Consider the following 15,549-nt stretch of genomic DNA (forward strand, 5'->3'; position numbering starts at 1 on the left):
CTTTTCACAAAAAATCTTAAGTGTAAAATTAATCTTACGATAAAAATATTTAGTTGAATTCTTAAGGAATATTTTAGACTTACGATAAATTTTACACTTAAGATTTTTTGTGAAAAGAGCTACAGGACTGAGTCTTCGACTGAATAAGCGGCGCCTTTTTGGCATGCACAATTACCCGCCATGTGATGCTCACGCAGTGAAAATGTCACAAACGGGATAAGACGACTGTTTTGGTATAAAGATGTAACATAACGGTAATGAGTTTGACCGATCAATTCGTTATGATGACCGTAAAACTTACGTAGATTTCCGTCGCTTTTCCTCATAACTCTGTTGGAATAGCCTTCGCCTAATGTGCGCGTGCCTGTTTTCAAAGTCCATGTGTGTACACCCACGAGCAAAACGTATAAACTGAGAAATGTAAACGCGAAGCGATGGACCAGAGGGTAAGTTTCTGCTAAGAGATTTGGAAATTTGAAACCATAACGTTTGTCATGGATATTTTATTTTGAACACTTCTATCTATGTCAGTATTGTGAAATGATCAAGCTATAAAGTAGACCTTTTACTTTCAATAGTATCATTCATATAAAATTCACTGGGATATATGACATGTCAACACTCATTTAAATGTGGGTTATTGAATGACAGAACATCATACTTACATCTAAAAGGTATATTAAAGAACTTTGGCAGATGTCTTTAATAAAGTCCTTTATGGATTCTAATTTAAATGATTACAAGTCAGGCAGTAGTGGTGCCAATTGGACTGCCGACTGTCTACTGAATTATCAATCCACCAAACTCAACAAATACGTATTCGATCAAAAAGTATAGAATTTTGACGGTATCATTTTCTGTATATAAGTTGAGTAAATCAGTAAACTTCGCAACAACAAAAAATTGGTCATGAAGGAATTTGTTTCCGTTTTTGTAGAAAAATCCGTTTAATGAGACAATGTAGGGGATCTTTCCATTGAGCATATGGAATAGTAGTGTAAGAGTAAAATAGAAGGATACATTTTACTGCAAAATTTTAAAGATTGTGATTGTACATTTAGGGTAGATCCTTAAAATTTGAAAGAACTCCCATCCAATTGACAACGTTGATTATATACATTCATCACAATATTTCTGAAGGCCATCTTTTACTGCAGAACTAATGGTGATAAGAGCTTTAGAAAGTTGAATAGCAGAAGATCTTGACGATATCGAACTCTAAGGTTAATTAAAAAAGGTGAAGTTCAAGAAATCTGAAGTTATCAACCATCGAAACGAGTGAAAACAAACGGTCAGATCCTAAGAAAATGGGTGGGTAAGAAAGTGTATAGTTCGGTTAATTTGACCAATATTGGGTGAGCAACCCAATCAGACATAATAGGTTAGTTTATACATATTCTATTGTTCAAAAAGGACAAATGAAAAACAGGTTAATGTGACAACAATTGAGACCCAGATAATATAACTGTGAAAACGTACATAACAGACACAACAAAATTGCTTAACAAATTTATTCACACATACAAAAAAATATTATAAAGACGCCAACAAAAAAGCTGTTTTAGTTGGTTATAAATTTTCCAAAGATACCAAGAAAAAAGTTTTGGAAGGTGACAATGTGTTCACAAAGACGCCGATTAAAAAGTTGATGTAGTTGATAGTACATACCGATTATGGTACAACTTTCTCAATATAGTACAATCTAATTGAAATACAAATACAAAGAGTAAACAAAATAGAAACACTATAAAAATCTCTTTATTTCTAATTTAAGTTATCCAGTACAAAAGTGGGATATTCGCATCGTTTTTTTTTTTTATGTTAAGACCTAATAAGAAAAGGACGGATTTATGATTTTCTAAATCCCCTATTTTGTAAATGATGTAATAGTATATGTGGGATTCCCAGTTTTGTTGTGAATCCGAAAATCTTTAAAGAGACATAAAAATAAGAAAAAAAATACTATATCTACAATGCTGGAAAAAATCGTTTGTCTGGTCTAGATTACACAGTGCATATGCAGTACTGGAAGCTGATAATAAGGCAGCAATGTGGTCTCGTGATTTAATAGACGATTTATAAGAATTAAGGAGTAAGGCAAACGGGCTTAAAAAAAATCAACATATAAAAAACCAAACTGTCAAGGAATATAATTTCGTTATTACTCAACCACATTGCAGTTTGATTGTGATATTACAGAGAATAAGCAAATAGTGTTGCCGTCAAGTAGCATTCCTTTGTATGCATTATAATCTTTAATTCTAATGAAAAAGAAGACAAGGCAATTCGTCTGCTGTTTTTCTCAGTCAAATTGTTTACTTTTGTGGTCTTTATATAATTCTTTTCGGCGACCTTTCAGAATGTCTGTCAAATCTACAGCTCAAGAATGATTTAGAGGAGCACGATTTTATATCAAGTTCGTTTAAAAGATTATTCAGTAAAACCCATTTTCGATCAAACTACATTAGCCTGTGCAGATGAGGTCATATATTTTGTCTAGAATTCCGTTAAAATTGTTATAATAATTATATTTTAAATACATCTGAAAACAAATCAGCTTATCTGTTGATGTACGCACACCTTATGTAATAACACTTCGTCTTAAAGACTTGAAGGCAGTGAATATATCTTGTTTTGTTATACCCATCTACATCTGGGTCTTTGTAAATAAAGGCAACAGTAGTATAAGTCTAAGTCTGGTTAAATCTTTCTCCGTTAGTTCGAATTTTGAACATGAATAAAGGTTATAGTCTAACTTGCTTTTGATATAGCCATTTCATGAACATTCTATTTTTGGGAGTTGCTTTTGATTCAAAACTTCGACAATGTCACAATCAATAACCCAATGTGACAACACTTTCAGATGCCAGAGATTAAATATTCATATTTATCAAATGCAGTAAATTTATTGCATTGTATTGTATATGATTTCATTTTTATATAGAGGACGTTTTACATATTGGAACTTTCTTCGTTCGCCTTCAGTATAGTTATAATAGTACATCTGAAATTGCCGTTCGTGCAGTGAACAACACTCAGAACGATATTCATTGTTTCTGTGCAATAGATTAGTAGAAAGAGACACAGGACCATTGAAATAGAAATAGCATTTTGTCTTGTTCCTTTGCCAAAAAAAAAACAACTTCAGAGGGTCTAAAGAACTTAAATACTAAACAAAATGATCGAGTTTTAAAAAGTTCATCTGAGATTGTTCTTTCTTAGTACTCCAGTACGACCATGATGTGTTACAAAACTTCTTAAAAATGTATGTTTATATATAAGGTTTCAACTCTCTCATACAAAGCTGACCCAAGATAGATTTGTCGGATATTTTTGGTCCCTTTATGTCAATTACAGCTTCAACTTTTTCAGATCTTATAATTCTAAGTGTTTAAATATTCGGCTTTTGTCATTCCTGATAGAGGAAAATACAGAAAATCCCTTCGGATGAATGAAATATATAAAAGTGAGGTTTCCATTTTCTGATGTTTCTAAGTATTTTAATTGTTGCTAAATTATTGGATTGATTCTTATAACATGATAATTGTATAGGATTCTTACACGTTTATACCCTATACTCGCGAAGTACTTCATGTATGGAATTGTATGACAACTTAAAATACAATGCAACAGAAGAACAATATGTGAAACATCCGTCAGAAAAGAGTGACCAAGAACAACAATACAAAGTGCTGATCTAAGATAAATCGCAGAAATTTTGGTGAAAGCCCAATTTAATAAACCAAACCTGTTCACGCAGACACAGATGTCAACCGGATAATCTCAATACATCTAGATAACATAATTAGTTTTTTTTTTTTTTTTTTGAAATTATAATGTTTTATTTGAATTTTACATTTGTTAGAGATACATGAAGTACCGGTACCTTACCCCGGCCTCGTTAACGTTAGTATATAGCATTTCATTGATAAGTTAGTACTTGTTAGTGCACAATATATATTTAACTATGAAAAATAAAATCAATGTTAAAACCGAAAAAAGACATGTTTACTTCAATGCTTAATCCAGTGCTCCAGCTAGAAATTGAAAGGGACAGGGTGCCAGTAGAGGCCAGGGCACTTTTTTAGGTAAGGAAAAGGCAACTCTCATTTATTATGTGTATTATTTCTTTGTTTATCCGTCTTGTTCATTTGTCATTATCACATTGTTCGCATTGTGTTTTTTTTACAATAAAGATGTATCATAAGTTGTTGTTTTAAATATGTATTCTATAAAATTTGCATTAAATATATTATAAGTCATTCATACATTGTCATTATACATAGCAATACACAGTAACACCTTACATGAATAATAAAAACCATACGAAATAAAAATAATAAAACATGAATGTAGAAGCAGCACTATTATTTCTACAGTTCTAATGTTCAATTGTTCATATGTTTCCTAACACAGAGAGTTCTTTTGTCTTTGGCATTAAATAACTTGGTTTCTGTAGGTTGAAGTAAACCAGCAAACATTGTGTCATCACAGTTCCATTTTACATTTAGTAGTTTGTTAAATGTTCTGGTCTTCATGCTGTTTCTGTGACTGGGTTTAATAAGTTTCACCTGTGAAAATACCCTCTCCACCTCTGCGGTACTAAGTGTAAGTGTGGTGGCCACACTTAGAAGTCTGTATACCAAGTGATACTGTGAATTCATTTGTTTCCGTGGGTACCAATTTTCGTGGATTAAGGAAAATTGACACTTTCGTGGATATTCAATTTCGTGGTTTTGACAAAGTCCACATACAAGGCAATGGGAAAAAAAATGGTTAGCCTGTACACACTAAATCCACGAAAATTGGTATCCAACGAATATTAATGAATCCACAGTAGATGTCTTTGAGTCCTGTGACTGTAGAGTTGTGAAGAAGTTGTAGTAGTTTTGTCATTAACCTCTTCTATGCTCTCAGGGTGTTCAGTAGTTTACTGAAGTCTTGTTATTGTGTCTGTAGTTCTTCTGGGTCCACGGAGAAGTGGTCTGCTAGGCTGAACATCTCATTGAACACATACCGTGCTGGGAGTTCCTCAGGTGTTCCAATCAAATCAAGCACTGTATCAACAGAACTGTCTTGAATGTTGTTGATCAATTTGGGTAGGAATGGTTCTTTGACTTTTCTGTTGAAGTCAGAGCTTGATGATGTTGTCAGTTGTAAATATCTTAACATATGTGAATATTAAAGCTACCATGGCCGATCTTGAGTTTGTCTGGTTTCCAGCATTTTGGAGTATTTTGTCTACTGTAGTTATGCGAAGGTTCACATCCCTAAGTTGAAATACCAGTGATAGGGCAGCTATGTGTGGTAGGGTGTCTGCAAGTAGCAATAGGGATCTCAGTGTGGTGGGGTCTTTAAGGCTTTTCGGGATGCCATTACCAACTGGGTCAGTGCTGATTTCTGTTGTTTCCAGGTTTTCAATCATATATTTGTAGGATTTGATTATGCTAGAAACTGCCTGGTCATGGGATAACCATCTGTGATGTTTAGCTTGTTTTATTGCTAGAGGTGCTTGATTGAAAGCAGCTTGTACCATCTTTAGACTTGCTCTGTGTACACAACTGTACTTGTAATATTTGCATATTTTTTCTAGAGTTTTATCTGTTTTTTTCATGAGTGGAACATAGTTAAAGCTGTCCCTACAAGCGAGTGCTAGTCTATGATCTCTGCAGTGGTTTGTGATCATTGCTGGGTTGTGGTCTTTTTTTGTTTGCTACACCATTATTTTATCCGAAGAATACCGCTGCACCATCGGAGACAAAACAAGACATGTCACTTATAAAAAATTCTTTTTTGTTGATTTCGGTTATTATTGAGTTTGTAACTGTCTCTTCTGTTGCATATGATAAATCTTTATCGACTGAAAATGCTGTCTGCAGTTGTCCTATTTGGTTGATGTATCTCGAACAGAGAGCTAGGTGTTTAATAGATCGGTTGTCGGATACCTCATTTACCATTAAAGAAAAAACATGGACTTGATTTTACATTGTTTGAAACCGTGTCGGAGACTTGCTCACTGAGAAGGTCAAGTAGCTCGTGTACTATTTCCCAACTTGAGTATGTGGCATTCTTTGCTAACCGTAGGTTTGTTAAGTTGGTAGCACTAAGTTCAATGCAGAGATCTATCATTCTGTTGAAGTGGTCAAGTGGTAAGTTCTTGCTAATTAAGTAGTACATAACTTTGAGTGCTTTAACAATGGCTTTCTGTGCAGAAGATGCGATATTGTTGGACATGTCGTTGACAGTCTGATTTAGTTCCATGGAGAGTGAATGTTTATGCTGATCACTGCCTTGATGCTCTTTGACCTGTCTCGGACCAAGCCTTGTTAGCATTAAAACAATAGAACTTGTGTTTCTGATCATTATTTTAACGGTGTCCTTATAAATACATCTTCATTCGGAAATCTTAATATTCTAGCACCTGATTTCACTCCCGGTTTTTAGTGTAGTTCGTGTTGTTTCTTATTTATTATTTATAACCGTTGATACAAATGTCTTTTAGTTTTATGAGTCTTTGTTTGCTCCTTGGTTTTGGTTGTAATTGTCTTCTATGAATAACACTATCAGTACCAATTGCACAACACCAGATACGCTGAAGAGGTAAACAAAAATCGATATCTACTAAAAGAATAAACTCCAGATACCAGGAGTCATAATCGGTGATATGAAGAAGTAACTAATTTTAGGATAATATTGCCTGAAAATATTACATGAAGGTATCATAGTTTTGAAAATGTCATACATCAAACATTAATTTGGTGTAATCTCTTACAAACGTTACTGGCAGGTCTAATTGCAATTTCATCTGATTAATAAATCATTCTTAAATCATTATTCTACGATTTAAACATGAAATTCAAACACGTATATTGCATTAAGATAGGAAGAATTAATGAAATCAAATAATTAGAAACCAGATATGTATAATTTTAATGGGCAAGCAAATAGAAATATATTGACATGTTTTTCAGAGAAATCCTCTTTTGTCAAAATTTCTCACGTTTTTGAAGTCCTAAACTTTTTACATATTAAATATTACAGGTAAATTCGCTTTCTAGCAATCAAAACATTCTTTACAACGTAATGTAATCTTAGATAGAAATACAATTTATATCTTTCCGGAAATTGCTGTAGACCAATCCTCATAAGCTGTACTGTTGGTTTGCATACTAATGATACCCCCACGACAAATCAACCAATTTAAGTGTGATTCTATAAGTTTAGGCTCCACTGGGGCTTCAATGATTTTTATTTGTATCAGGATGAAAACCCACGTTCATCATATCGGATTATTCATTGTTGGTAAAAAAAAATTCCTATACAAATTCGAATTCTTTGTAATATTGTATACACTTTCAGTCAGCATTAAGTAAATAAAGGCAACAGTAGTATACCGCTGTTCAAAATTCATAAATCGATAGAGAAAAAACCAATCCGGGTATGCAAATAGTTATCAAAGGTACCAGGATTATAATTTAATACGCCAGACGCGCGTTTCGTCTACATAAGACTCATCAGTGACGGTCAGATGAAAATAATTATAAAGCCAAACAAGTACAATGTTGAAGAGCATCGAGGACCCAACATTCCAAAAAGTTGTGCCAAATACGGCTAAGGTAATCTATTCCTGTGATAAGAAAATCCATAGTATTTTGTAAAATTCAAAGTTTAGTAAACAGAAAATTTATAAAAATTACCATATAATTGATATTCATGTCAACACCGAAATGCTGACTACTGGGCTGTTGAAACCCTCGGGGACGAAACGTCCACCAGCAGTGACATCAATCCAGTGGTGTGAATAGTTATCAAAGGTACCAGAATTCTAATTTAATACACCAGACACGCGTTTCGTCTACATAAGACAATATGTAAAAGGCAGCCAGTTATTAGATCGATAAACAGATACTCTCCTCTTAAATGTCATTCAATTGGCAGTAGTGCATGTTATATAGCTATTAATTTGTGTCACTACATAATCAAAGATCATAAGACTACTAGGCGGTGAACGTTTAACCAAATAATCCTCTGATGAAAGTTGCCTATATAAAAATAAGAAGACGTGGAATATCTTCCAATGAGACCAAATGACACAGAAATTCAAAACTTTGTAGGAGTCAAAACACCTCTTTTCCGTTCCAGTGGATACCAGTTCACTGTTTGAGTCAAAACATCTGTTTTCCTTTCGCGCTATTACAGAGTGCACTATTTAAATCATAACGTCTTTTCGTCCTTTCCAGTCATTACCAGTACAATGGTTGAGTCAAAACATCTGTTTTTGTTTTCGTGCCATTATCAGTTTACCGTTTTATCAAAAGATTATATTTTCCCTTTCCAGTCGTTACCAGAAACTGTTTGAGGCAACACATCTTTTTCCTTTACAGTCATTTCAAGTACACTGTTTGACATTTTTGTTTAAGTAGACTATGACGTGCAATATGAAATTATCGAATGTAACTAGTTAATGTTTTCTTCATTTTAAGATTTGAAAACAGCAATCATCTATTTAACTTTGATCATTTAGGTACTAAGTATCCGATAATATGTTTAACCTTGCATTGTGTAAACATAGTCCGTTAAATTCAGTCACTTGATTCTATTTGCTCGTAAAATCCATCAATTCAAAACTGCACGATATTTAGCTCATATGACGATGATTTGAGTAAATGAATTATTTGAACGTTATGAATCTGTTTCTTTTATGCTAGTGTGGATGTTCATCTTAATTGTGTTTAATGAGATCCAACACAATTTAAAACCGTTTTCCTTAAAGTATACAACAAAAACTATACGGCTCTTGTCAACAAGTTAGGTGCGTCAGTTATCTATGGTATTATATTCTTCGGTAATAATTTCATAACAAATTATTTACAAAAATATTTTTAAATATAAAAAGCAACACAAAAACATTATAACTTCGTTAAACTGTTAAAATATTGCTTAATACAACATTTTCTTGACGAACCTGTGATGTATGATCCCTGAATATTTTATCTAATTAAAAAAGACCTGTGATTCCACGTTGATATGTAACTTTGAAGAGATGACCAATCACGATAAATCTGGGTTTTAATCATGTCTATAAACAAGAATTTATTTTTACAGTACATTTAATAAATAAATATATATTTTATTTGAGTGTCACACATCGATTGATACAGTACATATATACAAATTAATTAAGTAACATCTTTAAAATTCAATCAATGCCCAGCCAAACATATGACTTAGTTTGGTTTCATATTTTACCAAAAGTATTGTTCACTTTTGTTTTGTGTTCATGAAAGATATCGTGGATTGCCAATCGGGACTAATTTTTTCTTTCTTTTCTAATGTTAAGGTTTGTCTCGTCTCATTTTAACAAACGTTTCTATAATTGGATTCATTTATTTATGATGTGTTTAGAAAATAAAACAACGTATGAATGGCCAATTTTAAGTTAAATTTTTTTTTACAGGTTTCATCAATCTAAAATACATTTTGAGAATACCAATTTTCATATTCATCAACCAATTAAAAATACTATTTCCGCTTGCATATACAAGGTAATAGTATTTTATTTTAGTTGCACTAGTGTATCACCAGTTACAATATATTGAAGATTAAACTAGTTAACTGTAAACATAGATGAATGTGTCGCCTTGTTACGTAATCACAAAATTAAGCACACCACCAGGACAGGAAACACCACGTATCTTATTGTCTCAGATGACAAAAATTATTTAAGTTTAAAAACATTCCCACGCTAAAGACGTGTTACTGTAAGCAATCTACTGTACAAGGAATAATGCATTTTTGTCCACATCATTCCTATTGCGTAACCATTCTCGCACTATGTTTTACGTTATTTTGTTAAATATTTTGGTAAGAGTGGTATCAAAATGAAAGCTGAATGTTTGGGGATCATCATAGGAGACCTTTCTGATTTAGTAAATTTGATAATAAAAAAATGTATACAAATTTTAATGGAGGGTAAAATTTTCTCCTTAATTGAGATCTAAAAAACTTGTTTTGAGTACTCCCCAATTTCAAAACCCAGACTCTCTTATATGCAATTAAAGGTATGTGGATTTCTTAAGTACAAGAGACTTATCAGGTCTTGATTTGACATGCAATGACTGTCACTTTATTTGAATAAAAGCAAAAGAGCTATGACTGCTTTAAATTAAGGAATTTTTCATATAAAATAATGGAGCGAAGAATTAGTGGTGTTCCTCCTTATATGACCGTACACATTATAGGAAGAAAGATAACTCTATTTGACAATTGTTTGAGCTGGATAAATAAGATTTTGTTCATTAACCTCGTATATAATGATGGGACAACCTATATGTATCTTCAGTGGCGGATCGAGAAATTTTCACAAGTCACTAACTGACCTAAGAGGGGGCCCGCTCCAGTCACGCTTCAGTGATTCCCTATATAAGCAACCAAATTATTTCCCAAAAAGGGGGGGGCGGCCCCCCCCCCTAAATCCGCCTCTGATCTTATCTTACCCTAAGATTGAAAAGGTCAAGAGAATTCTAAGGGGGTATTCTACACTATAATTCGATTGATTGGTGATTGCTTAACGCCGCATCAGCAAAAACAGGCTATATTGCGGTGAGACCATAATTGGTAGAAAGGCAAACATATCAATGACCAACATAAAAACGAAGAACAGACCAAACAAAATATTAGAATAGTTCACTAGATTGATTGGTGATTGCTTAACGCCGCATCAGCAAAAACAGGCTATATTGCGGTGAGACCATAATTGGTAGAAAGGCATACATATCAATGACCAACATAAAAACGAAGAACAGACCAAAAAAAATATTAGAATAGTTCACAGAAGGCTAAGAAATGGCAATGATAGTTATCACATAGATAATCTCTATAGAGGCTAATTCAATATGAAAACAACCATACTAAGGTGCATGTTGTCATTAAAAACTCAAATATATTGTTGTACAAGTATTGTAAATATGCAGCTCAACAGACATATCCACATTTCAAATATTAACCCTACCTTCACAACCAAGCAAAATCAAGCACACCTCTTGAGTAAACAAAGTAAAAAATATCCAAAATCAGTTCAATTGTCGTCTTTTGCACCAAGTGTAAGCAAGGTATCAAACAATATCGGTTACACTAACCCACACAACTCTTCAAAGGTAGAACTAGCTGGAGTATGGCTACATGTTTCATGTTTAGCTCACCTGGCCCGAAGTGCCAAGTGAGCTTTTCCCATTAGTCTGCGTCGGGCCTCTGTCGTCGTCCGTCGTCGTTAACTTTTACAAAAATCTTCTCCTCTGAAACTACTGGGCCAAATTAATCCAAACTTGGCCACAATCATCTTTGGGATATCTAGTTTAAAAAATGTGTCCGATGACCCGGCCATCCAACCAAGATGGCCGTCACGGCTAAAAATAGAACATAGGGGGAAAAGGCAGTTTTTGGCTTATAACTCAAAAACCAAAGCATATAGAGCAAATCTGACAGGGGTAAAATTGTTTATCAGGTCAAGATCTATCTGCCCTGAAATTTTCAGATGAATCAGACAACCATTTGTTGTGTTGCTGCCCCTGAATTGGTAATTTTAAGGAAATTTTGCCGTTTTTGGTTATTATCTTGAATATTATTATAAAGATAAACTGTAAACAGCAATATTGTTCAGCAAAGTAAGATTTACAAATAAGTCAAATGACCGAAACGGTCAATTGACCTCCTAAGGAGTTATTGTCCTTTATAGTTAATTTTTAAATAATTTCATAAAATTTGTAAATTTTTACTAACATTTTCCACTGAAACTACTGGGCCAATTCATTAAATGTTCAGTAAAGTAAGATGTACAAACACATCACCATCACCAAAACACAATTTTGTTATGAATGATATATCCATCTGCTTCCTTTGTTTAATATTCACATAGACCAAGGTGAGCAACACCGGCTCTTTAGAGCCTCTAGTTTGTGAATCGCATACGAAATTAAAACCAGAGTTTATTTCAGCGGTCCAAACATACAAAAAGGCTGGCCCATTTAGTATAACCCAATGCAATACATGATTTGAGTGATGGTTAAGCTAACAGGACATTTAGGAACTTTATCAATATCTGGGAGATCGATTTTTTCATTTGTAAAAGTTCGATATCATAAATGAAGCTTTATAATATTTAGTTTCATTATATGATAATTTAAAATAGATATAAATGACCAATAATAAGACTAGTTTCTCATAAGCAGACTGCCACTGTTATTGAGATATGTAAATTATGTCTAAGAAAACAAAATATGTCTAACTAGGGATGCTCATAATGAGGACAACTTTCAGTTGGAGATAAAATAAAAAAAGATCCAATATACGTAAACTAGAAATTGTAATCATGATGGTATGTTTGAGATTTTTTAAACCACTTGGTCGATGCCACTGTAAAAAGGTCGCCTTAACAAGTGTATCCACATTACAGACAAAAGTAAACACCTATTTGTTGGTATAACTTATCATCTTACTTTTAACGAAAAGTTGTATTGTTCGAAATACTAAATATGTTCTACTACAGCTATATATAAGCTATGTTCGGCAAAACGTTTCAAAACGTGGGGTCCTCAAACTTCTTATTTTGTTTGGCATCATATATTTTTATGATTCGAGCATCGCTGACATGTCTTTTTTTTATACCAAATGCGCGTACACAATAATAAGTCTGGTATTTTTTTATTTATATACAATGTATATATATATTTTGTTACATCTTGTGATCAATTTTATTTGGCAGTCGCCAATGGCAGTCAGCAGGGTTAAAGAACATCAGTTGTTCGACCTGTTAGTCAAATGCGTTTTGTTTTAAAATACTTCTTCACTTTTTTGGTCTTTTGGAAAATGTTGTTTGTGCCGTATTTAGACCCTTCTACAACGAAATTTGTTTTACATGCACACGTATAAAAATTGCAGTTTTTATCCAACGCAATCATAGGTTTGAACGTAGTTTTCAATTTAGACTCGTTTAAATTTTTTCGTTTGGGCTTGTATCATATTTTCCCTCCGGTTTATATGATCCGTTCATCCTATATTGACTCTTAAAATTCAAGAGTCTTATCTAAAAATGAGGGTACATTTTATATGGCCTTCCAAATACCGTTTCGATCCCTAAAATCACTGAAGAGACATTTATTGTCGACATCCGGATCTGGTGTACAAAAAAATATTAACACCTTATGTTTGTGGCATAACATCGTGGCCACAAGTTACTTGTTTCCCGCTTAGTATTAAATTTATATTAAGATCCAGTTTGTTACATCTTGTGATCAATTTTATTTGGCAATCGCCAATGTCAGTCAGCAGGGTTATTAAAGAACATCAGTTGTTCGACCTGTTAGTCAAATGCGTTTTGTTTAAAAATACTTCTTCACTTTTTTGGTCTTTTGGAAAATGTTGTTTGTGCTGTATTTAGACCCTTCTACACGAAATTTGTTTTACATGCACACGTATAAAAATTGCGGTTTTTATCCACGCAATCATAGGTTTGAACGTAGTTTTCAATTTAGACTCGTTTATATTTTTTCGTTTGGGCTTGTATCATATTTTCCCTCCGGTTTATATGATCCGTTCATCCTATATTGACTCTTAAAATTCAAGAGTCTATCTAAAAATGAGGGTACATTTTATATGGCCTTCCAAATACCGTTTCGATCCCTAACATCACTGAAGAGACATTTATTGTCGAAATCCGGATCTGGTGTACAAAAAAATATTAACACCTTATATTTGTGGCATAACATCGTGGCCACAAGTTACTTGTTTTCTGTTTAGTATTAAATTTATATTAAGATCCATTTTGTTACATCTTGTGAGCAATTTTATTTGGCAATCGCCAATGTCAGTCAGCAGGGGTAAAGAACATCAGTTGTTCGACCTGTTAGTCAAATGCGTTTTGTTTAAATATACTTCTTCACTTTTTTGGTCTTTTGGAAAATGTTGTTTGTGCTGTATTTAGACCCTTCTACAACGAAATTTGTTTTACATGCACACGTATAAAAATTGCGGTTTTTATCCAACGCAATCATAGGTTTGAACGTAGTTTTCAATTTAGACTCGTTTATATTTTTTCGTTTGGGCTTGTATCATATTTCCCCTCCGGTTTATATGATCCGTTCATCCTATATTGACTCTTAAAATTCAAGAGTCTATCTAAAAAAAGCTTATGACTTTTTGAAGAAAGGTGTTATTAAAAAATAAAACAAGCCATTTGTATTTTAAAATCAGATCATTCGCTGTGAGTAAGACTGGGGCGATTAAATTGCGACCCAGTACCAGGGACTTGGAATATATTTTAGCATGATCAAATATCAAGCCAGAGTGTCCCAGCGCAATATTTTTCTTCTTTATTGACATGGAATACCATTGATAAGTTCATTTATTTGTAAATTTACTACTTATACAAATTGAATTATTCAAAACACTCTAAATTTTCCTTCATATTGTCTCAGTCTATTTGTCACAACTTTTTTTGAATTTTGAAATTTTGATTTTGCCATTCAACTATCACACTGATTATTTTTGATATAGACGAAACACGAGTCTGATGTGCAAAATTACCAGCTTGCTTTATTTGATGATTTTGTACTGATGCTGAATGAAACCGAAATAGAAGTTGAAGATGTCACACGTATGGGAAATATGGAAGCTGCCCTGTCGGCTCGATTTAAAAAAAAATATATTAAATTTAACCAAATTACTGGCAGTTGTGATTACATAGCAAGCTGTTTAATGACTTTAGGTAGAAAATATATTTTGTTTACAGCATTATAATTTGGTTTCCTTCTTTCCTGTCAGTATTAAGATTTCTAATGCGCACCGTCTTATTTTTTTTTATCGAGATTAATATATGAAAGTAGTCAATTGTCCTTAAAAATCCTTGAAAGTGGAAGGGTGAGTTCTCCACCGAGAGGTAATGTGCCTGTATAAAGTCGGGGTTCTCGTCGTTGATATTTAAAAAAAACAACCCGGAAGATACTTAAGGGACATCCAAATCTCTTAAATTTAGTTAAACTGAAACGCCACTAGGGATAAATATCATGCTACTGCTATATTTAGTTCGCTGATAAGTTATTTTATTTGATTATGGATTACGCAATACCGGTTATTGATTCTTATCTTACCCTATGACATCTTGAAATTCGTATTCCACCGTACATGTATCCAACGTTCATATAATTTCCAAACCCTTCAAGTTGACCGAGTGTGACTTTTGGAAACTGCGTGAAAGACACCCAGGACATAAGATAGATAATAGTGGTATTAGTAGAAACAGCACAGACATTGAAAATATTAAAAGTGTAAAGCACTGCACTGGAAACTAACGTACACCTATAAAACAAAACGGTTGCTAATCTCATTATTCCCGTTATGTATTTTGTGATATACCCTTTAAACACGTAGTCTATATTTAATTATTTTATTACGTGTTTTTGAACTCTTTTCTCAGAGGATTTGATTCGTATTGACTTTTTAAATGTTTAGTGGGTGACGGGGTATACTATTCTTTTTCATTTTTTATGCTTTATC

Source organism: Mytilus edulis, chromosome 3 (assembly GCF_963676685.1).
Source record: "Mytilus edulis chromosome 3, xbMytEdul2.2, whole genome shotgun sequence".
Taxonomy (NCBI): Eukaryota; Metazoa; Mollusca; class Bivalvia; order Mytilida; family Mytilidae; genus Mytilus; species Mytilus edulis.